Source organism: Mus caroli, unplaced genomic scaffold (genome assembly GCF_978045245.1).
Source record: "Mus caroli unplaced genomic scaffold, Mus_caroli_1 scaffold_14, whole genome shotgun sequence".
Lineage (NCBI taxonomy): Eukaryota > Metazoa > Chordata > Mammalia > Rodentia > Muridae > Mus > Mus caroli.
In genome coordinates, this window is record NW_028227269.1 from 22,718,252 (window position 1) to 22,745,011 (window position 26,760).

The 26,760-nt window shown below is 44.3% G+C and overlaps 1 protein-coding gene across 9 annotated transcripts in view; it reads left to right on the plus strand.

Annotated features, from left to right (window-relative positions):
- Mboat2 (membrane bound glycerophospholipid O-acyltransferase 2) overlaps positions 1-26,760 on the plus strand; it is a 130,395-nt gene that overhangs the window by 64,200 nt on the left and 39,435 nt on the right. The gene's annotated exons all lie outside the window — the stretch shown is intronic.

Consider the following 26,760-nt stretch of genomic DNA (forward strand, 5'->3'; position numbering starts at 1 on the left):
GGTATTTATAACTACCTTCCTCTACTACTGTAGTCCCTCCACGCTCTGCAAGCACCTCAGCAGGTCTTGGCTCTTGTCCTGGAGGAGTGACTCATACCTTCATTCCTGAAGGGCCTGTACCCTTTGCCATCCTGCCTGGATTAGGCTGTTGTAGTCTTCTATTGACTTTTAATCACAGGACGTGGTAGCACCAAGAAGTGTGCTGAAGGATCTCTGGCACTCCAGACATAATCTTTCTTACCTCCCTTGTGGAGAAGCAGTCCGGTTTCCCCTTGGTAATCTGGACCAATCACCCCATTATTCCTTTCTTAGCGTGTTGGCTTAATGGCATCAGAAGGCCAGATTGGCCAGGGGTTTGTCTGCGCTCCCAGTTCAGTGAGATGTTTGTTGTGACTCCTTGCAGGATTGCTCCCCACTCTTAGAACCAAAACTTCTAGGTCAACAGAACTTAAAGTTTTTGTAGTGGGATACTCGGGGTGATAGTTGGTGGAACCACCTTCCCCTTCATCCCTTCTGCACCCGTGGATCCTGCTGATTGAAGAAATTGTACCACATAGTGGATACATATTGGGGACCCCAGGCCTTCAAGCTGCTGCCACCTAATTGGCCCTGTAATTGTGCTTCAAAAGGCCATTCCATCATCCTGCTTCAGGATGATGGGGAACATGGCAAGACCAGTGGATTCTAGAAGGATACCATGGGACTTAATTGTTTCATTGTTTTACGTACCACCAAAAAAAAAAAAAAAAAAAAGGATCACATGCAGTTGTTGTGAGGGGTATTCTTGATTCCACAGATGTTAAAATGTGAAAACAGTTGGTGCACACCTACAACCCCCAGGCATGCAGAAGTCTGAGGCAGGAGGCTTTAAAGTCCAAGGCCTATTGAGACCTACGTAGTAAGTTAAGGCCAGATAGGGAAATGTGGCGCAGGCCTTTAATCCCAGCACTCGGGAGGCAGAGGCAGGCGGATTTCTGAGTTCGAGGCCAGCCTGGTCTACAGAGTGAGTTCCAGGGCAGCCAGGATACACAGAGAAACCCTGTCTCAAAAAAACAAAAACAAAAACAAACAACAAAACAAGGATCTCCTCTTAAAATAAGAAAGAGGGAGGGTTTGGAGATGTAGCTTAGTGTTAGAGTGCTTGCTTAGTGTGTGCAAGGCCATGTGCTCAGTCCCTGGTAACACACACACACACGCACACACACACACACGCGCGCATGTACAAAACTGTATGTACTGGGATTGAGTGAGAGAGTTTCCCAGAGCCCCAGCCATGGTGTGCTTTGTACTTGGAAGCCTGTATGTTTGTCTCCTGCATTAGACTCTGGTCTGCAGGTGGCACAGACTGAGGCTCCTTCCATGTTGTATTCTCAGAGCCTCGCTGGACAGAGGTACACAGTATCATAGTGGTACACAGCACACCTGTGGAGTTACTGCTCGAGAGCTGACCATCTTCTGTCTCAAGCCCCAGATTCTAAGAGGCTTCAACCAGCTCAGTTCTTGCTTAGCTTCAGGTGTCGCCTTCCACTTCCCATCTCTTGGTCCTGGTCTTTACATCATGAGCTGAAACAGATGCAAGAAGCCTTTGAGCTCTATAGGACTGCTGGGATCGTATCTCTCCCTACTGTCTACCTGGGATTTCCCTGAAGTGTGATGGTGTGGGTTGGCTGGAGTTGAAGGAGAAAGTGCCTCTCCTGAGGGTCAGACAGCCACAGACTTCCCTGCCTTAGGCCTAGCAATGCGGTTTGTTGGACTTGAGGTCCAAAGGAGACGACAGACCCTTTCCAGGCATGCTCTCCAGAGTCCTGGTTTTGTAGCAAATAGAATATAGGCTGAAACCTGGATAGCTCCTTGTGAATAATTCTGTTTCTCAGCCATTTCAAGACCACGTCACACTTGTCAGATGTGGGTTTTGATGTCCCCGTGTCTGGTCACATGCCAGGAGAGGCTGCGCTGGAGACTCTTTAACTGGATGATAAGGAGTCTTGATGTGAGCTACATTGTTATTCTTCACCGTGTGAAAGATTAAAGCAGACTGCTTCATGCCTACTGCCCACTTAATTTACATACAGAAAGCAACTTTGGGAATTTTCTGTAAAGAACAAAGTGACTTCATTATGCTACTCAGCGAGGCGGTTTGGTTCACTTCTGTGAGTAAGAAGGGAGGGGGCAAAGCAGGCACTGGCTGCATGTCCTAGTCAACCTGCCTGGCTCAGGAAGTCACTGAGCCCCATCACTTATTTGCATGGTTAGGGAGTTGGAAAAGGACAAACAGAATCCCTCACAACTGTGGTTGTGACTCCTTGAGATCTCTTTGTTCCCGCTGAGCCAGCACCTGGTCTGATAGGGAGGACAGATGACCAGCCAGCTCTGACTTCCCAACAAGAGCAGAGGTTTTAAGTAGTATAAGATTATCCAGAGTCTGGGAAGGAGCCGAGCTGTTCTGTGAGTAGATAGTGTTGGAGGTTAGCCGTGTCTGTTTCACAGTGATGGAGTGTCTGTCCTGTGTGGGGTGTCCTTGTTTGTGTCCTGGGTCTTCCCTTTGTCAGCGTCCCTGGTTCTGCCTTTTCCTTCACTCTGTGGACTCCCTTGGTGGCGCTCTCTTCAGTCAGTGAACTCGTGTGCTGTCTTTGACTTGCACATGTAGAAGCTATTTTGTTTTGACGTAGCTCCATTTGTTTCTGCTCTTGTTGACTGTGCTTTTGGAGTCCTAAACATTTTTATATAGAACTGCCATGTGATCCATAATTCCACTCCTAGGTACATACCCAAAGGAAACAAGATTCCTGTGTTCACTGAAGCATGATTCAGAGCAGCCAAGCCATGAAACCAGTATGAGTCCGTCAGCAGATGAATGAGCAAAGAAAATGCAGTGTGTATGCACACTAGAGTAATATTTAGCCACGAGAAGATAAAATCCTGTCATTTGTGCCAACACACATGAATCTAGAAGACGTGTTAAGCAATCGTGCACAGAAAGACAAATTCCATGATCTCAAGTCAGTGGAACAACAGATATTCTCAGGGGCTGCAAGAGTTAGAAAGGGTCCCGTGCATTTGGGGAGTTAGGCAGAGATTGGTTCAGTTGCTGTTAGATGCCTGCAGTAGGTTCTAATGACGACACTGTATACCTCCACATAGCTAGAAGATAGGTTTTTAAATGTCCTTAGCACAGAGAAATGATAAATATATGAGTGATTAATGTTAAATATTTTGATTATTATATAATATATGCATGTAGCAAAACATCACACTATACCATATAATCACATGTCAATTAAAAACAGTGAGCAAACAGACAATAAAGTGGACCCTGCTGTGTATACGCTACTTTTGGTTACTGTGATAGAATCTCATGACCAAAAGTGGCTTATGGAAGAGTTTATTGTAGCTTATGGTTCTAGAAGTGGGGGTATGGGTGGGGTAACAGTAGGGGAAGCATGGCAGGAGGCATGAGAATAGGAAAGAGACAGAGAGACATGAACTGGAAGTGGGGTGTGACTCTGTGACTATAAACTCTAAAAACCTGCCTCCCTGTGGCATACTTCCTCCAGCAAGGCTCCATGCTCTAAAAGTTCCACAACCTCCCCCAAACAGTGCCATGAACGTGGGGCCAGTTGTTCACAGTTGTCAGTCGGTGGCGCTCAGATCTCCTTCAGAACACAAAGAGAAGTTGCTGCGTTTCCTTCCACGGTGCAGCAGATTGACAAGTGCCGAGGAGCCGGTAGAAAGGCCTCAGTGCCGTGGCTTCACTGAGGATAGTGAGGGGGCAGTTTAGAATTTGACACCTTCGTGTGCACTGAGCTCTCCAGTGAGGCCTGGCAGTGTTCATGCCGTCTTGCCTTCCCCGGAGCAGGGAGCTTCTGACCCGGTCTCTGACTATGGTGGAAGTTTAGTTTGCTTCCCACAGAAACAGTGTTTCCATGTGGGTCTACAAAACTCATTTCCAATTGTTAGATAGGCATCTATTTGAGTAGAAGGCAGTCTGTTTATTCCCCAACCTCCAAACAGCCATAAAGCAAACTGGAATTTGTCAAAACCATTTTGCACTCTGGAATTTGACCAAAAGCAAACAACAGTCTGAGCATTTATTTCTTCGAAGTTGCTGACTTTGACGTTAACACAGAGGGCTCTGTGGCAGCATTGCTCAGTTTTGACCCTAGTCCCGCCCAGTCCAGTTCAGGCTGCCCATGCAAATGGCACCTTTGTTTCTGACTACATTAGGAGCAGAGAGTAGAAAACCCTCTCCAGAGGCTGACAGAGGAAGGGAAATGAGAGTCCGCAGAGACCTGTCAGCGCACATTCTTGGCTGAGGGGGGGAGGCTTAAGCCCTGTAAGGTCAGACCTGAGCTGACTTGATATTATGTGGAAGGCAGTGATCTGCTATGCCCCATTTGTGAGTGATTAGACAGTTACAACACAGACATAGGATACTCAAGGAAAATGACCAATCAGAGTCAATCTGATATATCCATGTGAAGACATAATGGTCTCTGACTTCCTAATTTTAATGTAAAGCAGTCATCTGCAGATCTGAGACCCAAGCTAGGGTGAATGTGAGTTATCCTAAGACCATCAGAATAGAACATTTCAAAGGATTTTATTTTTATTTTATTATTTTAGAATTATTTTATAGTATTTTGTTTTTATTTTATTTTATGTGCATTGGTTTTACCTACATACATATATGTCTGTGTGAGGGTGCTAGACATACTGGATTTAGACTTTTGAGCTGCTATGTGGTGCTGGGAATTGAACCCTGGTCCTCTAGAAGAGCAACAAGTGCTCTTAACCAATGAGCCATCTCTTTGGCCCCCAGTAGAGTGTTTTGAAATCAGCAAGAGAAATTCAAGGCATAACAGTTCTTCAGAAGTAGTAGAAGCCAGAGGGAAGGCGAATGACATATACAAAACAGCTGAAGAAAGGAATTCCAGTCACAGCCCCTGCATCCAATACGGTTATCCATCAAAAAGAGCGCATGGGATAAAGAGATTCCAGGACAAACATCTGACCCACAAGAAGTTCTAAAGAAAGTCCTTCAGCTTGAAAGAGAATGTAGTGAGCTGCGTCTGCAGGATGGCGTGAGGAGACCCAGGAAAGGCAAATGGATGTAACTAGGTCCGGGTGAGAGACACCAAGCAGGCACTCTCTTCCCTCAGCTTTGTTGAAGGACATAGGCTGTGTTCTTAGGATTGTAATATCTAGTACAGACGGCAGTGCTAGTATAAAGGAACAGGGTGGGGGCCTTATTGGTTACAAACTTTGTTTTTTCAGAATTCACTCAGTCTTAATGTAAAATACATTATGAAGAAAGAGCCATGCACTGTCCTTCCAGTTATCACTAAGTAGGTAAGGAAAAGGTATATCAAAAAAACCTCAAATGCGGGAAACCAGGCCTGTGGTGTAATTCTAGCACTGGAGAAGCTGGGGCAGGAGGATAGTTAGTTTGAGGCTAGTAAGTTTGAGACCATCTTGGGCTGTATAGTAAGACCCTGTCTCACCAAATACATCCATCCATCCATGCGTGCACGCACGCGTTCATACACATACACAGCAACAGAGATTAAATGAAAATATCATAGTACCAAATGGCAAAAGAAGTCCATAAGGAGGAATAGAGAAGACCTGGGACATAGCTAAATTAATGGGCAAATGTCAGTGACATCAGAGATGATAAATCTCACCCAGTGAGACTGGTGAGGCTACAACTGTATTCTATTCAATTCAATAGAATACAATCAATTATATTTCCATATACGATAATGTTCCAAAATGAAAGCATAAAAATGGTTTCATGCACATAGAATCTAAAAGAATAAATAAAAATAGTTAATAAACTTAACACTCACTTGCAAACTACTAGCAAACTCCCTTTAGAGCACTGGTTCTCAACCTTCCTAAAGCTGTGACCCTTTAATACAGTTCCTCTTGTTGTGTTGACCCAAATCATAAATTACTTTGTTGCTGCTTCATAATTGTAATTTCCTACTGTTATGACTTGTAGTATAAATCTCTGTGTTTTCCGATGGCCTTTTGGAGATCTCAACTCATAGGTTGAGTACCACTCCTTTACAAAGAGTAAAGATTAAATACAGTCTTTCATATTTGTGAGTTGGGAGACTCTGTGTTGTTAAAACTGTATATTGTGAAGTTGGCAGCTGGCTATTCTTCTCAGTTGATCCAGGGATGTGTAGGTTCAGTACAGTCCTCAGTGCAGTTACTAACAAAGACTCTTGTCAAGAGTTTCTGGGTATGTGGCAAAATAAGGACCCAGCCTAATTATTTGAAAAAGGACACCAGACGAAGGATCTGCACATCCCAGTTTCTCAACTTACTCTGATGTAGGAATCGGGACACTTGTGGTTCGTGTGAGGACAGGCATGCACATCATTAGAAAAGATGAGAGTATAAAACTGAACCCTTGTACTGAAGGGCCAGAGGCAGTTAAGGGGTAAAAAGATGCTCTTTGAGGGCCTGGAGAGATGGCTCAGGGGTTAAGAGCACTGACTGCTCTTCCAGAGGTTATGAATTCAATTCCCAGCAACCACATGGTGGCCTTCAGCCATCTGAATTTGGATCCAATGCCCTCTTCTGGTGTGTTAGTGGCAGTGTGCTCATAAACATAAATAAATAAAAAAATCTTTTTAAAAAAGTCTTTGAAACCAGGGATGCGATAATGAGAGGATGCCCATGTGCAAAAAGCCAAAAACCTGCTATCCTGCATTCTATATAAACTGATGCTTACCACAGACCCAAATGTAACAGCTTACACCGGAACCCCTTAGAACGCTGGCTCCAAGCTTCTTAGATAAAGAATACTCAAAAAATTTGCTGTACTTCAGGATTTAAAATGTTGTTTTTCAAAAGAGATCTTTAAGAATGAAGACAAACCAGTGGGGAAAATCTTGGCTAAACAAATCCCTGTTAAAGACCCTTTACAGTTGAAGCGACTTGATTTAAGAGAAGACAGAAGTGCTGGTTAGACATTTCTTAGCCAATAACCAAATAAAACAGTGCTGAGCATCAGTAGTCAGGAGCTGCGGCTGAAATCACAGTGTGATATCAGTGGAAATGCAGCAGGATGGATTGTAATGGCGAGGCCCAGCATTGTTGAGGAGATGGGGGCACTAGAGCCTTTGTACGTTGCTTAGAAATTTGTACAGTCACATTGTAAAACATTTTCGTGGTCTCTAAAAGTTACCTTACCGTATGTCCTGGAAATTCTCATGCTGTGGTTTTTCCTCAAGAGAAACAGAAGGATATATCTACACATGGTGATATATTTGAAAGAGCCAGGAGCTGGAAATGACCCAAATGTTCATCACTCTGTGCATGGATAAACATGGTGTTCTGCATCCAGATAGCGGAGCGCTATCCTGTAATAAAGGAATAAATGTACATAGGGCCTTTGGAGCATAAGCTGAAGAAACCAGACACAAAAGACCAAATGCTGCACTGTTCTACTGAGTCATAAATCTCTGGGATGGACAAGTCTAGAGACAGGATGTAATCAGTGGATGGTTGGGATGGGCAGGCAACCCTAGGGTCTACAGGTAAGCACTAGGGTCGGTGGGCGTGCATCAGAGATGCCCTGAACTCTCACGACTTTACACATCTGATGAAAAGTATTGAATTGCATACTTGGGAGGCGATTTGTATAATGTGTCAGCTTTAGCTCAATAAAGCTGTTTAATAAAAAGCCTATTGTATTAGGCTTCTAAGATCTTTTAGGCTTCCGGGCCTTGAGCTCCATAATTACTTACTCAGCCTCCTTACTGGCAGGATCCATAATTCAGTTTGCCCAAATAATCCTAGTTGGTGAGGGCATGTTCTGCTATGAAGAAAAGAATTCCAGCTAATTATTTGGAAGGACGAGTAGCGTTAGGACAATCAGTATGCTGTAACTGTTAATGTAATGATTTAACTCAAACAAAGTCACAGCATACAACTTTGGATGCTTACTCTAAGACAAAACAAAAACAACTTTGAGACAAAAAAAATCTGAATATAAATGGGATGACGCAAGAAATTGTGCTGGTTGTCTCACATGCAGTGGCGACACAGTGGTCCTGTCAAAACAGGACCATTCCAATTAGAGGTGTTTTCAGCAGTGTTTACGGTAACTGTGGTGCCGACACCTCGGGTTTGATCTTAGATGCTTCAAAAAGAGTCAACTGAAAATGGCAATAATTGTTTAGGTAGGGAGGAAGGAAGCAGCGGGGCTCCAGGACCCTGTTCTCAGCTCGTGCCTGTGTAGGATTGTGTTTCTGTCGTCGCTCAGACCACTTCACGCACAGCAGCTGTAAAGCAGACTTGGCAGTCAGGAGAACTTGAAGTCTGAGGAGAGGTGGAATTTTATAAAAATGGAACCGTGAGGATCATTAACTCAAAACATGTAGATGTTACTTAACACCTCGGGCGCGGAGTTTTGTTCCTTATTGACAAGATGCTTCCTGAGAAAAATGGTAGTCCACCTTCATTGTTCACAGCCGAGGTGACACGCGTGGAGACAGCAAGGCCGCCCGCTCTTTCATGTGGTCTCTTGAAATCACTGTAAATGTAAGATCTGTTGGGCTGCTGCCACAGCGGACTATTGTACAGTAGCCTTTAAAAGAAGCAGACTCGCTCTAAAATAATAACTAGGGAAGCAGAGGCAGGAGGCTGTCCATGACTCTGAAGCCAGCCAGCCTGGTCTGTGTAGCAAGTTCCGGGCTAGCTAGGGCTACACAGTTAGGCTCTGTCTCAAAATCAAAAGATGAAAGCAATAGTTACAGCTGTAATATGGCATATATCTTTGTTTCTTTTCCTGTTGCTATGATAAAATGCTCTATGACAAATTAATATAAGGGTAAAAGTATGTATTTTAGCTTACAGTTCCGAATACAGTTCACTGGGATGGAGAAGTCAAGGCAGCAGGAGCTTGAAGCAGCTTGACATCGCACCCACAGTCAGGCACAGATTGTGGTAGTGGTGGAGGGAAGGTAGTGCTTAGCATCTTTGTCTACTGTACATAGTTGAGGACCCTGCCTTAGTCAGGGTTTCTTCTATTCCTGTACAAACACCATGATCAAGAAGCAAGCTGGGGAGGAAAGGGTTTATTCAGCTTACGTTTCCACACTGCTGTTCTCACCAAAGGAAGTCAGGTCTGGAATTCAAGCAGGTCAGGAAGCAGGAGCTGATGCAGAGGCCATGGAGGGATGTTCCTTACTGGCTTGCTTCCCCTGGCTTGCTCAGCTTGCTTTCTTATAGAACCCAGGACTACCAGCCTAGGGATGGCACCACCCACAGTGCCCCCCCTCCCCCACTTGATCACTCATTGAGAAAATGCCTTGCAAGCTGGATCACATGGAGGCACTTCCCCAACTGAAGCTCCTTTCTCTGTGATAACTCAAGCTTGTGTCAAGTTGACACACAAAACCAGCCAGTACAGACCCCCTCACACCAGGAATATCCCATCATAATTTAGATAGGTCTCTTCTGGGGCTGGAGAGATGGCTCAGCAGTTAAGAGCACTGGCTGCATCAGAGGATCCAGATTAAATTTTCAGTATCCGCATATCCATTCACAACCATCTATAACTACATATGTATGCACACATGCAGGCATGACAATTCAGCCTTTTCCCTGAAGAGGTAATCTTTGGCATGCAGAGAAATTGTCCTCTTGGCTTCTTATGGTGGCTCAAGTATGTTTTCCTCACCACCACAGCGCTTTTGTAATCAAAGCTCATTGTTTGATATTTTTAAGCTATGCATTTCCTGCATTTCCTTTGTCTAGTAAAACTGAGTGGATTTGACAAGGGTTTCTGTCTACCCCGCAGAAAAAAAAAAAAAAAAAAAAAAACGAGGACAAAAGAAAAGCCCCAGTGGAAACTCCTTCCTGCTGTGAGAGAAAAGATAGAGGCCACTTAATGTGCATTAAGTTTAAGGCACATTAAATTCTAAACTTAGATGTTAAATGAGTGAGGTAGTAATGTATTAGGGTTCTCTTGAGGGACAGAACTTATAACAAATCTATATCAATCCTTCTTATCTGTCTATCTAGAAAGGAGAGTCATTAGAATGGCTTACCAGCTATGGTCCAGCTAGCCCAGCAGTGCAAGAATCTAGTTGTTCAGTCTGTGAGGCATGGATGTCTCAGCTGGTACTCAGTATACGCTGGAATCCTGAAGAAGTGGGCTGTAATACCAGTGAAGGAATGGAGTTAGACCACTGCCCCCCTATCATCAGGGCCCTGCTGGTCCTTGGTCATCATGCTCCTTTCTTTGGTTCCCCAACAAAATACCTGACTCAAGTGTACCCTCTGCATGCCCTCCCCTCACATATCCCCAAGGGTTGTTGCCATGGTTTCTTGGACAGCTGACTCATCTCACCCCTCAGCTCTCAAGCCATTTCAAAGACAGCCCCTCCTGGGACCGCTGAAGTGACTTCGCTCAGTTGTTTGCTGGCCCATGGGTCTGTCTTCAACAGTTAATGACACTCCCTTCAACACCAAGTCTGACTGTAGCATCAGAGAGGTGCCTGGATCCTGAACAAGCACTTACCGACTAAACGAACACACGTATGCACTCCAGAGTGTTTGAAACTTCTCATCCTGAGAAAGCAAGCCAGTCAGCATCTCGGAGACTGAGACTGGTAAACAGAGGCAGGGATGGAGATGGTCACTGGGCTAGGGGGAAGGATGGAGGTCAGGGAGGCAGGAGAAGAAGGCAGAGTACTCACAGGCCTATGTTTAAGAGTTAAAAAAGGTAGAGTGAGCTTTCTTCTTTCATGTTTGTTTTTTTTGTTTGTTTGTTTTGTTTTGTTTTTTTAAATATAGACTGCCGGCAGAAAGTATGGGCTAGATTAAAGTCAGATCTGCCCATCTCAAAAGATCTAGGTTAAGGTGGGTCTTTCCACCCTAGAGATCCAGATTAGAAGTGGGCCTTCCCATGTCAAAGGATTTAATTAAGAAAAAAAAAATCCCTCACAGGTGTGCCCAGGCCTTTGGGTCTTAGTTAATTCCAGATGAAGTCCGGTTGACAACCAGGAATAGCCATCACAGGTAAGAGAGTAAATGCCGTTTTTTATGGCAGAACAAGCAGCTGATTAGAGTTTAGTGCTGAGGGTGAGACGGGAGTGTCCCAGCTTGTTTCCTGTCACCACTGCTCTGTCATGGAATCGAAGAAGCAGACAGAGACATTGTGTAAAGGAGCAGGCCTGGTTGTGTCAAACTCAATTTACAAGGAACCCAGAGAGCATTGGCCTTTGGGGTTGTATGCCAGCTCCCATCAGAAGGTATTTTTGTCCTGACCTAAACACAGCTTTTTCTTTTCACTGGAGCCTGATAGGTGACTTAAAGCGTAGGTGTGCATTCAGTGGTCAGGCAACACCGAAGTTATTGGTTTCTCATTAGACTTTGAGGCCCCTGGCAGGCAAAGGCCTGGTTATTCCTTTGAATTTAGTTACTGGCACATAAAAATGTTCCCTGTTGCAAGAACATTACTCTCTCTGACTTGAAACAAGTAACATTAGTTAGCTTGTAACTCTTTTTTTTTTTTCAACTCTCTTACATTTTTAACATAGGAATATGCTTATATTATGAGCCAGGGCATAATGTGTCTGCCTCCTTTTTTATGTGAGAAGAAGGGGAAGTTAATCAAACATGGATAAATTAAAATAAATTTTCTCCCAAAAGAGCTGAGTTTCGGGAGGTTGAAAGGATTGCCATTGGCTGTTGACGCTGTTAGCACAAAGGACAGCCCAGACTGGTTTATAGATAAAAGAGACTGCAGGAAAGAATGAGTCCGGTAAGTGGTTTAGTCACCATAGTCCTTTGAATGGCTAGCTCTCAGGTTGTCTCCTTGCTTCTAGGGATTTTACTCAGGAGGCTTTCTGTATTCTAGATAGGCTATTCTGTCTAGCAGCTTCTCCCTGCTGGGTCCTCTGCTTCCTGCTGAGCTGTGGGAAGCACTTGGACCTGTGAGTACTCTGCGTTCTTCTCCTGCCTCCCTGACCTCCATCCTTCCCCCTAGCCCAGTGACCATCTCCATCCCTGCTTCTGTTTACCAGTCTCAGTCTCCAAAATGCTGACCGGCTTGCTTTCTCAGGATGAGAAGTTTCAAACACTCTGGAGTGCACACGTGTGTTCGTTTAGTCGGCAAGTGCTTGTTCAGGATCCAGGCACCTCTCTGATGCTACAGTCAGACTTGGTGTTGAAGGGAGTGTCATTAACTGTTGAAGACAGACCCATGGGCCAGCAAACAACTGAGCGAAGTCACTTCAGCGGTCCCAGGAGGGGCTGTCTTTGAAATGGCTTGAGAGCTGAGGGGTGAGATGAGTCAGCTGTCCAAGGAACCATGGCAACAACCCTTGGGGGTATGTGTGGGGAGGGCATGCAGAGGGTACACTTGAGTCAGGTGTTCTGTTTAGGGACCTGAGAAAGGACCAGGCTTGCTGGGGTGTGATGAACAAGGAGGGTGGTAGCGTGAGCCTAAGAGGAGGCTGGGCCATGCAGTTCTCAGTGCATAGGGAGCCTGTCAGGGAGTTGAAGGGAAAAGTAAGTTTTGCCAAGCTGTTCTCACTGCTCTGAGTGGCGAGGCTTCCCAGTGGAAAGGTTAGACTAGTGGCTGGGAAGCCACTAAGTGAATTCTGGGAGGATGCCAGGGAAAGGAGCGTACCAAGAGCTATAAGAGGAACAGATGTGGAGTAGAGGGAGGCAGACAGGGTCTGTCCCTATGGCAGGCCCACGGTGACTGAAGAAGGAGGTGGAGAAAAGAGAGGAATTGTTCAGTTTTAACTATCAGGAAGATGCCATTGAAGTCTGTGGAAGGAGAAGGAGAAGCAGTGTCCTCACGAAACCTCCATGGGGCCAGCTGAAGGTTGAGAGTCCTGTAAGGGAGACTCGGGAGTGTTTATATCCAGTTGACCAGCTTCTCTGCTGTTCAGGGTAAAGGCCTTAAAGAAAGGAAATACTTAGGGCTGAGTGTAAGAAGTCAAGCCAGCAGCTAGCCATGTCTTTACTCCAGTTCTGACGTCTTTATTGATGTCACTAGACTCCTGTTTGGGTCTCCATTAAGAGATGTCAGAGGAGACACGCAGAGTATAAGGTAGAAAGCAGGTAAATGTGTTCCATAAACTCAAAGGGAAGAGTGGACAGTGACCAGAGAGACCATTGCAGAGGAGAACACTCTCAAAGGTGAGAGAAGTGGGGGGTTCTCACCCTTCCTAATGCTGTAACCCTTTAATGCAGCCCCTCATGCTCTGGTGACCTCCAGCAATAAAATGATTTTTGTTACTACTTCATAACTGTAATTTTGCTACTGTGCAATCTAGCCTGTTAGTCTCTGACATTAGCTTCAGACTCTAGATTTTCAACCTTGCAACCTTGCCTTGGTTTCAGTCTGGAGATTTTTTTTTTTTTTTTAAGTTTGTCCTTGGAGCCTATTGGTCTTCTACTTGCAGAGCTATTCTGACTTGTGTCTCTCACCATTCAGCATACGCACAAGTACATGTTTGTTAGTCTCCTGGAAACTTTCCCATAGTACTTCTTCCACGATGATCTTTGCAAGTGCTCCCCTGCAAACACTTTCAGGAACCCTGAATGCCATTGTGCCAACTAAGCCTCCTTCCTGTGCCGGTCGGTCCCAGCTGTCATGAGGTAGAAGTCACCGGGAGCACATGAGTCTCTGGCTCTTAGCTTGAAGCCCTGAGCTTCCCCGGGCCACTGTCTGTTCTGTCCCCTGCACTGTTGGAGCTGCCTGGTTGTCATCCTGGAAGGGGCCTTTCTCTCCTTTTCAGATCTCCAGAAGTTTCTCTGACTATGTTCTGCTTCTGACTGACCCCTGCGCTCAGTCTCATGTGTGCGAGTCTGTTCAGGCATGTACCAGAACGCCGTCTCCGTTCCAGATACTCTGGTACATCTGAGACATCTGAGGTCTGGGCCGAGCTCAGCCAAGCAGAGGATATGGACACAAGAGGAACATCCGAGAATACAGATTACAACATGCGATAAGGACATTTTGGATAGAACACACTGTGGATATGGGGCCCAGGGGGCCAACTTTTAGATGTAGGGACCCCCAATGCCCACCATGTCTGCTTATCAGTGGTGTCTGACTTGATTCCAAGTTATTAAAGGGGAGGGTGTCCTTTCTTCTGTGTCTTCTTCATCCCCCTGTAAAAGATGAGTTTGTGTTTGTGTTACAGTGACACTCAAAACAAATGAACTTTGGGGAGGAATTCAAACTTCAAATAAGGGTGTCCTGTTTATTCATGTAAGTGTGCATGTGTTACTGAGAGACTACACCTGGAGAGGTGTCCTGTTTATTCATGTAAGTGTGCATGTGTTACTGAGAGACTACACCTGGAGAGTTGTCCTGTTTATTCATGTAAATGTGCACGTGGTACTGAGAGAGCAAGCCCGGAGAGTTGTCCTGTTTATTCATGTAAGTGTGCACGTGGTACTGAGAGAGCAAGCCCGGAGAGTTGTCCTGTTTATTCATGTAAGTGTGCACGTGGTACTGAGAGACCACACCTGGAGAGTTGGTTCTCCTGTGGATGAGCAGAGAACCATCAGTCACTGAGTCCTGTATAGATTCTACATCAGAGTGTCACCACACAATGCATAAAACAAAACGTGTTCAATTCTACACTTCTTACAGTTTTACCAGATATGTAAATGTATTGTTAGAATGGCATCCTAGATTAGCAGAGAGATTTCAAAAGTTTGATACTAGGATAGTGGTTTTAAGGCCAGATTGCTGTTGCAGTCTAGAAGATTACATAGAAAAGTACAAATACTGTGTTTTCTTCTAAACCCAGTGGAAGAGCATCAGGGTGGAGGTTGTAGACTCACGGGAGGCTTGGTGATGTCAGGGTGGCTGAAACTCTGCTTGCAGGTGGTGGCATCCCAGAGAGGCTGGTACTCCAGTGGAGATAGGCAGTTTATTTAGATCTGTGTGGTTTTGAACACTAGGTGAAATGGACCGTTGGCCGGCAGAGCAGAATTCCTGCTCAGGGAGTGTGAGCCAGCTGTAGGAGCAGTCCGCATCTGTCACAATGGGCCAGGTGTGAACTTTAGCTTGTAAACTATGTGCATACATGATTTTTCTAAAAGCATGGATGAGAATGCACAAAAGGCAGGCTCCCTTTGCAGTGTTGGTTTTAGAGTCACAGCATGTACTTGAGGCCACATTCTCAGATGCTATCACATGGAAAAAGAGTTCTTCACATTACCTTGCACACGATCATTTAGTAAAGCGGACAGACTTGACTGAACATATTCTTTAAGAAGGAAACGTGGGTACTTTTAAAACAAGCCTCTTTTCTAGATCTCTGGTTTTATTAGACTTATTGTGGCTTGTTCTCTTCTCTTGTTCTTACCTATATGGAACATCAAATTGTCTTTTTTTCTAGCATATGTTACATTGAAATATTTTACACAGTGAATATTTAGCACTTTGGCAAGTAGACAGTTTAGGTGCTACTTATTTCCAATTATTGCCATTAACTGCTTTTTAGCAATTTTCTAGATATATTCATTTTAGTTTATGTGTGAATGTTTTGCTTGCATGTGTGTCTGTGCACCAGTATATGCACTTGATGCCTGTGAAGGGAACCCTAGAACTGGAGTTATGTTTGCTTGTGAACTACTGGATAGGTACTGGGAATCAAACAGGATCTTTTGCAAGAGCAACACCTGTGTTTTTGTTTTTTTGTTTTGTTTTGTTTTCCAGAGCTAGGACCGAACCCAGGGCCTTGCACTTGCTAGGCAAGCACTCTACCACTGAGCTAAATCCCCAACTCCACAACACCTGTTCTTAACCGTGGAGCTGTCTCTCCAGCCCAAAGGCCTGTCCTTAAGATGTTGCCAGTTACTGAGTTTTTTAGGAACTGTCTCACTGTATTTGGGGCTAAATCCAAGGTATCCCCACACTACTCCTGCACTCTCCCCTGCATCAGTGTTGGCAGTTTTGTTCATTTGTAGTGTGGGGATAATTCTTACTGCTCTTCAAATGGGTAGGCAGTTCCAAGGCCATTAGAGTTGTGTGTGTAGTTCCAGCTGCTTGTGAGGTCGAGGCAGGAGAATCTCCGAGTCCAAGTGGCATTTGAGCAACATAGCAAAACTGGTTTTCAGAAAGGAAAAAGAAAAAAAGAAAGAAAGAAAAAAGTTGAAGTAGAAGAGCTTGCTAGGCTGAGAGGTTTCTAGTTTTATTTTGAAGTATCATGTCCTAAAAATAGAAGTGAATGACAGCCCATATCAGAATAGATTTGGAAAGGACTGGCCTTGAGGTGCAAGTGTGAAACACGACTTTAGAGGTGTCTCTTTAGTCTCATTGCATGTCTAGAATGTTCGAGTGTGTGCTGAGAGGGGAACGGTAGGCTTTAGAGCCGCCAAGCAGAATAAACTTGACCTTGTGTGGAAGGCTTGTGTCAGCCAGCAGCAGATTCAGCTGAGTTGGCTTCCATTGCCTGCACTGTTTCCACTGGGCAGCTCTGGTGAGTACAGAGAGAGGAGACAAGCGGGATTCAGCATGGCTCAGCAAGAAGCGATTCCACAAGACCACAATTATCTTTAAGGTGGAATGGAACAAATTAATGCAGAAATTGCACCAGCTGGGAGCTGCGACGGACCTGGCAGTGCCTGCCTGCAGATGCTTCAGTTCAGGCTTCTGTCTGAGTGGTAATGTGTGGTAGAGTATTAGCCAGGCTGCTCTCAGAGGTCCCAGAAGCCTCCTGCTTTACCCACCTCATAATCCCTATGGAGAATGGTGGATCACACCTGTAATCCCACCCAGTACTTGGAGACCAGGGAGAAAGGATCAACATGAGTTCAAGACCAGTCTGGCTACATAGTGAATGAGTTCCAAGCCCACCTAAGCTTCAGAGAGGGAACTCTGACTCATTATAGTCACCACAGAGACCTGATTTAGCTGTTACCAACTGACCTGATGTGGGTACCAAGTCCCTTGTTTCCCCAGTCCCTCAGTTTACTGTTTTTTCAGCTTTGATGAATACAGAGGCAAGTAGTTCAGCATCTGTCTTCTATCATCCTAATGGGGGACCCCATCTGGAATAGCATGTGGGCACATGAATCCTTTAAATCAACTACTCACCATGTGTGCCCCGACAGGGAAACTGTAAAATACCAATTCTGTGTTCTTTGGTTGGAATAAAAAATGAAAATCCATGTAAGTGTTTATCATTCATTTTTTAAAAGCAGAGTAAAAGTTTTTTGTTTTTTGTTTTTTAAATAGCTTCTGGGGAGTAATTAAAGAATCATCAAAGTTCTAAGGTGCTGGGGAAAGGTGTTAGATTAAGTTCCAAGCACCCTCCAGTGCTGTTGGACAATCAGTCAGGGGGAGAGAATGGAGGAAGAGAGACTAGCCAATTCTATGATGGTTGTGGTGGGCACGTGTGCCAGGTAGGAAAGCACTCAATTCAGGGTGTGGTTTGAAGATAGGTGTGTATGCAGGCAGGAGTGATGTGAGGTGAGGAGATTTAAAGCATGGGCCTGGATTGGTAGTTAAACATTAGTGACCTTTGAGGCTGGAGATGAAGCTGTGATAGTAGTTGCTTACATAGCACTGACAAAGCCCTGAAAGATGAATCAACCCCGCCCCTGCCTCTCTCATTTGGAGAAGAGAACTGGTAAACTGGTAAACTAGGATGCAGAAGAGAACTGGTAAACTGGTAAACTAGGATGCTTAGTTACTGGTTCAGTGCTCATTAGACAGCCAAGTTGAGATGTTGGGCAATTGGTTGTCTTGATCTTGGATGCCTGAGACATGTCCAGGCTAGAGGCAGAAAGTGGGCACTGTTATAATGGAGTAGGCATTTAAGATCCTGGGACTGTTGAATTTCTCTTGAAGGCAAGTGGTGGACACAGAGAAAAGAAGCACACTGGGACCTTAGACCTTAAGTTTGGGAATGGCTGTAGAGGCACCTAATAGAGTTTGATTATTTCCAAGTCATTTTAATTTGCTTTACTTAGGTATAGTTTATCTAAAGCAAGTTACCTGTTCCAGGAGTATGGGTGTGCATATATAGATCTGTTTAACTGCCTCCCACCCCTAGATAAAGGGCATTTCTCTTTTGCTGAAGAAGCCCCATCATACCCTCATGTAGTCAATCCATCCATCCTCTGAAACCAACAACCCATTCTCCATCACTTAGAGTAGCTCTGCCTAATCTAGAATGTCATAGAAACTGTGTCATATTCTGTGTGACACTAGTCCTGGAGAGACATGAACAAATGTCTATTTGTCCCAGATAGGGAACCACTGATAGATCTTTCCAAGTCTATTGTGGTGAACCAATGAGTTTTATTGAGGTAACTTAAAGGAATTTGAATGAGGCATCTCTACAGGAACAGAAGTGACCAAAGACAGCTCTAACACCCAAACCCACCCAGCATTCTCCATGTGTCTCTCAGCAGTCCTTATTGCTTATTTAGTGAATCTGGTCAGTTTCAGGGACTTCCTGAAATTATTGAGTTGTTTACTTTCAGAGCTTAATGAGCTTTCCCTACAGGATGGAATATTTCACCTGCATTTATAATATAGGATGGAAGGAAAGACTCAAGCCCACAATTGTCCTCTGACCTGCACATATATGCACACACACATGTACACTTAAATAAATTTAATAACTAAGAAAAAAAAATGATTCCTTTCTTTTCTAGCTAGCAGTGTGTGGTTTGAACATACTACAATTCTGCATCATTTCACTTATTAATGAACTTAGCCTGTTCAAATTTTGAGCTATTGGGATTCAAACTTCTAAAACATTCCTATACAAGTTTTTGTAGATGTGTTTTTGTATGTTTATGTAAATATCTAGGAGAAGAACTGCTAAGGCATGGGATTAAGTATTTTAATCCCATGTAAGAAGTTGCCAGAGGTTAGAAAAAGAAGAGGAGGAGGAGAGAGAGAGAGGGAGAGGGAGAGAGAGAAAGAGCCTTGTCCTTCACTACAGAGTTTGGGAGAACCTCTTGCTTTATGCTTGCATTAACACATTATTTAAGGCTTTTTCTTCTGAATACCATCAGCATTGCCTTGAACAGTTTTGTGTCAACTTGACAGAGGCTAAGTCATCTTAGAGGAGGAAACCTCAACTGAGACAACATCTCCATAAGATCATGTTGTAGGCAAGCCTGAAGGGTATTTTTGTAACTAACTAGTGATTGATGGGGTGGTGCTGTCCTTGGGTTGATGATCCTGAGTTCTATAAGAAAGCAGGCTGAAGCAAGCCATGGGGAACAAGCCAGTAAGCACACTCCTCTGTGACCTCGGTATCAGCTCCTGCCTCCAGGTTCCTGCCGTTTGAGTTCCTGTCCTAACATTTAAGAGGGCACCATCCTTCAGTGGTGGACTAAGATATGGAAGTGTAAGCCAAATAAACCCCTTCTTCCCCAGCCTGCTTTTGACCATGTTTGATCACAGCAGTAGCCACCTAGCAAAGACAAGACAAGCATATGCTAGTTGTACAACATATAAGTTGCATTATGACCTTTCATTCATGCCAATAACCTACTCTGATGGTAATATATTCTGTCGCACACATGCATGCACATTGCCATTCCTTGTCCCCTTGTCTGGAAACTTTTCTATTTGCAGGTAGTCCCTTTTCTCCTTTGATAAAATAAAGACCAAAGAGACTGCCTGCCTGCCTGCCTGCCTTCCTTCCTGCCTTCCTGCCTTCCTGCCTTCCTGCCTTCCTTCCTTCCTTCCTTTCTTAAAAATTTACTTTATTTATATGAGTACACTAGCTGACTTTAGACACACCAGAAGAGGGCATCCTATCCCATTACAGATGGTTGTGAGCCGCCATATGGTTTCTGGGAATTGAACTCAGGACCTCTGGAAGAGCAGCCAGTGCTCTTAACCACTGAGCCATTTCTCCAGCCCCCAAAGAGGCTTCCCTGTGCTTTAATTCCTTGTGCTGGGGATAGAACCAAAGGCATTGGAAATCCCACGTTGCCCCAGTGAACTGTACCCCATTCCCCAACAATAGGTGATGTCCCCTCTTTTTATGCTGACAGTTATGTTGTAATGTTCACTATAGCTTTGCCTTAGTACTTGTGCCAGCAATGTTTTCTTGTGCTAATTGTCTAATTATATAATTTTAGGGGGTTATTCTATCCAAATCTTTCCACGGTTGGTTGCTTTTGTTATCGTTCATCCACTCTGTATGTTGTTTTACCAGCCCTTTGTCAGCTAGATAATTGTGGATATGTTCCTACATTCTCTGACCTGCCTTCCTTTTACTTAGTGATGACTCACAGGAGAGAACTTTAAATTTTTGATAAAGTCAGTTTTTCAGTTTTTAAGTTTCATGCCATGACCTGCTTTGTGTCCTATAAATGCGTCAGTAGGGGAAAAGCAGTGTTTACAATTCATGGTATAGTCCATCAGCTTTTTGTTTCTGTAACAAATGGAAGGTGGCAAACATATTGTGGTGTTGGGACATGATATAGGAAAGCTGTTTGCTTGTCAGGAGGTGGGAGGAGATATTGCCAGGGTCTCTGCAGGGTCCCCCTATCTCCTTCAAGGCACACTCTCAAAGACCTCTTGCGGGGCTCCACCTTTTAAAGCTTCTACCCTCTCCTCTTATGGATGCTGTAGGACCCAAAGCAAACACAGGGGCCTTTGAAGAACACTTCAGGTACAAACTATAGCACCACAGGTACATGACTTCCCTTCCAGGTCCACTTTTCTATACATGGATTTCTTACACCAGTACCACATGGTCTTGGTTATGGAAGCAGGTGATAAGGGTTTCTGTTTCTTCTGTCAGAGAATACATAAACTATTGGAACGAAATCACATGAGCAAATACAGCTCTAGGAAATATGGACTGAAGGGGACAAAGAACAGTATAAGCAAGTATTGGATGCTCAGGTTTATCGTGCACATGTGTTGCAGTAAGGAGGTCAGAGTAGGCAGAATCCCCAGCCATCTACCTTCTGTAGGTATGAAACCAGGTCTCCAAGGGGTTGCAGCATTGTAAAGATCACACAGGTAAAATGAACGGACTGCTACTCAGATCTGTGTTTGAGAAGCTCAGTAAGCAGTCCCTCCAATTTGATTTCACAGGATAATACAAATACTATTGCGACTTTCTGTTTTCATTCCACCGTGATTTTCAGCCCTACGATGACAGTAACCTGCTTTCCACCTGGAAATTCTATGCCAGCCTCCTCAGCTTTGCCAGTTCATTAATTCCCATAGTCCTTCAGTACTGTGTTGTCCCCTCAACACTTTCTATTTATAATGAATAGACATCTGAAATGTGGTAAGAAAGCATTCTGTTCTTGCACGCTTCAGAAGCTACTGACCTATTGTGTATATGTGGTTGGGAGGGAGTGTGCATGCATGTGCTTATGAAGCCAGAGCTCGGTGTTGGGTGCTGTCTTTGTTAGGGTCTCTATGGCTGCAATGAAACACCATGAACAACAACAACAAAAAGTTGAGGAGGAAAGGGCTTATTGGCTTATACTTCCACATCACTGTTCATCATTGAAAGAAGCCAGGACAGGAACTCAAAGAAGGCAGGAATCTGGAGGCAGGAGCTGGTGCAGAGGTCATGGAGAGCTGCAACTTGCTGGCTTGCTCCCCATAATTTGCTCAACCTGCTTTTTTTTTTTAAGATTTATTTTATGTATATGAGTACACTATAGCTGTCTTCAGACACCCCGGAAGAGGGCAACAGATCCCATTACAGATGGTTGTGGGCCACCATGTGGTTGCTGGGAATTGAACTCAGGATCTCAGGGAGAACAGTCAGTGCTCTTAACTGCTGAGCCATCTCTCCAGCCAGTCAGCTTGCTTTCTTATAGAACCCAGGACCACCAGCCCAGGGATGGCCCCACCCACAATGTGCTGGGCCTTCCCCTATTAATCACTAATTAGGAAAATGCCCTGCAGTCAGGTCATATGGAACATTTTCTCAGTTGAGAAATAACTAGCTTGTTATTTCCCATCCCGGTGCTGGAGTTACAGATGCGTGCCACCCCGCCTGACTTCTACCTGGATTTTGACCACCTGTCATACTTGTGTCACAATATTGTACTGACCGAGCCAGCTCACCAGCCCCTTAACTTAATTTTGATAGTATGAATCCTGAGCCAGGATGCTGTTGGCTGCAAAGAACAGAAACCCCAGCTCAGTGCACCGTGCTGTGACCAGAAAAGTGGAGAAAGTCTGATCGCTCAAAGCCAGAAGTGGAGCTTTTCCTTTAGCTAATTCAGTGATGCCATCTTTGGAGTGCCAGACCCTCAAGTTCTAGTTAATCTCATGCCTTCCTACCTCAGCATGTTGACTGTCCAGGCTGACTCCTTATAAGCAAAGATTGGCTGCTGTACTTTCAGATATGCCAGCAGCAGATGTCACACTTGAGGGATGAGGTAAAGCTGTCCAAATCCTCTGTCATGCTTCATCGACGTGTCTGAGTTGCATGTCTCCTCACAGCTAATCAGTCTTAGGAGGACAGAAGCTCTGGGTAGAGTCCCTAGGTACTGGCCCGGAGTGAGAAGTCCATGCTCGAGAGATCATACAGGCAGTGTGACAGCACTCTGATTTGAATCTAGTCTGAATTTTATTTGCATCTATGTTCCTCTTTGGAGAGATAGTCAGTGGTGCTCATACATTAACTGGATCGTTTAAAATACGATTGTGTGCCTTCTCTGCTGATGTGTGAACTTGAGAAATCAAAGGCTTTCCCCAACACAGTTCCTACAGTCTATCTCAAAGGGAAAGGTGACAGCAGGCATTTGACTACTGTAAATCAGTTGCATATAACAGGGGAAAAAAACCACCAACACCCACCTAGGATCTTCTTCTTGAGGCCAGGCTATCCAGAGTCCGTCACCAGCCCAGCGACACCAGGAGAACAGAGGCTCTTGTTCTGAGCTCCATCACACCCGTGTGCGGGGCTGAAGAGAAGCCACACTGCCCGCTTAGCACCAGCCCTGCTTTTCTCTAGGAAGACATATAACACAGTACAGCTGTATAAAGAAACGTATGGATGTCACTTTAAACTACCCAACAGTCAGTTTAAAAACTAAACCATAACCAACCTTAGAAATAAAGTTCATCTCCCCTAACATATCCAAAGCCAGCATGTGAAAGTATAACCGATAAAAAAAGGGGTCACAAGTTATTTATTCTTTGTCTTCAGTTGTCACAGCAAGTTGCCCTTAGATTAGCCACTTTCCAAGAGGAAGTGCATGTGGGTCACCAGCACTAGCCCATGTTTCCCAACTAACTAGCTTTCTGGGAACGATGTATAGAAAGCAGGCAGTTGGCCTTCCCTCTGTAGTTTCCACGTCTGTGGGTTCAGCACTGTGGGCAGAAAACATTAGAAAAACATGGCGTCTATGTTGAACAAACACAGACTAATTATTCCTTAAACACAGTCTGCTTATATACTATCTCCCTTGTGTTGGCCACCAAAAGTAACCTGTTACAGGATGGTTAAAGAGTACCAGGAAAGGAGGGAGGCTTCTGTGGAGCTACTGTGCCATTATGTGAGGGACCTGGTGGTGTCAGGTGGATGTTGGTATCTGGATCAGGGGCTGGAATCAACCAGTTCCTTTTAGATGCTGATAATGCCATGTGTACTTATTTTAAAATGGATGGATGGGGTGGATATGTAGTAAATAATTTACAAATAATGACATGACTGATACACTTCCTTGTAAACTTTGTGTGCACAGTTCCCATGAGACGCTGTCATTGAGTAGTGCCGAAACGTTCATAGCTAGCCTGTGATTGCAAGCAGCTGTGGTTTGACAGCACTGACTACAGATTGATTTGTAATTAAACCCAGGTCAGTAAAGTAGCTGCTTGCGTTATTGATGAACTAATGTCACTCGGAGGTGAGCTCTGGCTGATGTGTATGCTAATGAAATAGTGGTGGTGATGTCCTGCTTCACAATGGCTGACATCTTGACTCTTTTAATTAAAACAACTTGAATTATTACTATCTTCACCTACAATTTAATCCTAAATTAGGGTCAGTGAACGTTTTCTCTAACAAGATGAGATAGTAATTATTTTAGGCTTCTATGGCTGCTGTAAGACAAGAACAGCCATTGTGGTACAAAAATGGGCAGGGCAGGGCCAAATAAAAATGTATTTATAAAACCAGACATTGAATGGATTTTTTTCCTTAAAGGCTAAAATGGATGATTTGATTTTAATGACCAGATTTATCTTACTTATCAGTTTCTGCCACACAAATACTTCCACCCTAATTAGGCAGGAAATGAAATCTCTAAATGTAGCGTTGGGTAGAATTGCTTAGTATTGTACCATTGTGTAATATTTCCATTATACTGCAGACCCACAACTTTGTCCTAAGTGTACTGAGTAAAGTAAGAAAGTGGGATTGTCAGTTCAAAGAAATAAATACACACACACACACACATATGCACACACTAATCTATGCTGCAAAAATACCTACTTAAATGATTTAAGAAATTCCATTCTTCAGGCTGGGGTGTAGGTCAGTTGACAGGATGCTGAGGTAGCAGCCTCAACAGGGAAGAAATTGGGAGTAGGGCTGTGTCCTATAATCTCAAGACTTCCACAGTGGTTGTCTTAGTCAGGGTTTCTATTCCTGCACAAACACCATGACCAAGAAGCAAGTTGGGGAGGAAAGGGTTTATTCGGCTTACACTTCCATGCTGCTGTTCATCACCAAAGGAAGTCAGGACTGGAACTCAAACAGGTCAGGGAGCAGGAGCTGATGCAGAGGCCATGGAGGGATGTTCTTTACTGGCTTGCCTCCTCTGGCTTGCTCAGCCTACTCTCTTATAGAACCCAAGACTACCAGCCCAGGGATGGTCCCACCCACAAGGGGCCTTTCCCCCTTGATCACTAATTGAGAAAATGCCTTACAGTTGGATCTCATGGAGGCATTTCCTCAACTGAAGCTCCTTTCTCTGTGATAACTCCATCTGTGTCAAGTTGACACACAAAACCAGCCAGTACAGTGGTTTTCATGATCCTCCCATACAATAGGCAGACATACAGACAGATGATTAATTGACTGACTAATAGACAAACAGATGCAAAACCAGTTGAGAGCTGAGTCTCCTGTGTAGCCTGAGTGTTAACTGTTTTAGCCCATCTGTGTTGAACATGCACAGTCTCCATCCTGCTGAGTTTCAAGTTATCTCTGGTGACCACTCGACCGAGTCTCATTTATTTTTCTAAATAAGCCATTGGTTACTTTTTTTTTTCTTATATAATTTGTTCATTGGCATTCTTATCTATTTTCCACTTGAATTTTTAATCTGTTTCTTACTGCTTGGGAGTTCTCTGTTAGGGACATTAATCTAGTATGTTATATTATCATCTAATACTTTGCAATCTGTCGTATGGAACTCTCTGGTATGCCTGTAGGAGACTCTTCGGGGCATCTGTGAATTTTATGCTCCTGTGGTTACCCAGGAGAATAACATGTGACTCCAGGTATTCTCTTTTAGCTTGTTGTATGACTCTTCGTGATCTTTTTACATTTAGATCTTTTCATATTTTGACTGGTTGGTGTTTCATGTGTATGTGTGTGTGTGTGTGTGCCCTGGGGAACTGTCTCTGAAACAAGCTATTGTCTCACTTCGCTGAACCCCATTCCTCTCACCCCTGGTTTAATATTGCTGGTGTTATTATAATCAGACACTCAGTTGTACAGTGAGTCTTTTTCAACTGTCTCTTGTTTGGATAATCTTTTGATCTATTTTTGAAACAAATGCTACAATCTAAATCCCCACGGCATATTCTTTCCTGTGTTAGAATGGGACAGGGCTTCAGCATCTTGTGTTTCATTAGTTGGCCAGAAGCCCCTGAAGTTCAGTCGGTTAGCCTTGGTAGGATTGCAGTTGGGATGGTAAAGTTAGACATGGATTTAACGGGAGCAGAATTTATCATTATCGAGTCTTCAGATCTACAGGGAGGTTGGTGCTGTGCTTCTGAGGTTGCTTGTTCTTCCTTTATGAGTCACTGCTATCTTAGGGCTGAGAAGGTGTGTGTGTGTGTGTGTGTCTGTGTGTGCACGTGTGTGCATGGTATGTACATATATGTGTGCAGAAACACGAGTGTGCATGTGACGCCAGAGGTCAATATCTTGTGTCTTCCTTTTTCACATTGTTGTTGCCGTTGTTCGTGTGTCTGAGAGCTGTGTGGTGGGTAGTCATGCCACACTGCACGGGTGGAAATCAGAGGACACTGTTGTGAAGCTGGCTCTCTTACACCTTTTCTGGGGACAGATCTCAGGCTGCCGTGTCTGTTGTGTTTGCCTTCGAAGCCTAACTTTTTGAGATGCAGTTCCTCACAAAATCTGGAACTCACTAAGTCAGATAGCCAGCCTGCTTGTCCACTGAGCTCCAGAGGGCCTCTTGTCTCTGTCTCCCTGGTTGCCAGGCTTACAGGCTGTGCCTTTCTGCTTGGCATTTCTCCTGAGTTCCGGGTACCTGCAAGCAACCTTCCCAGCCCGAATTTAGACTTTTTCATGTTAAGGAAGTGTCTTTTTCCCTCAGGGTACTACGAGATTTTTGCCTCATTGAATTATTTTTTCCTCCTTACTGAGTCATACCGAGCCCAGGATCTTGCGCATGCTTAGTAAGCAAGTGCCCTGCGCTGAGCTGGGTCCCTGCCACTTTTTTTTTTACTCTTTATTTTGTAAATGTGTCTTACCAAATGGCCCAGGCTGGTCTTGAACTTATTCTCTAGTAAAGGTGGGCCTCTGAACTTGAAAACAGGCCTCAGCCTCCCAA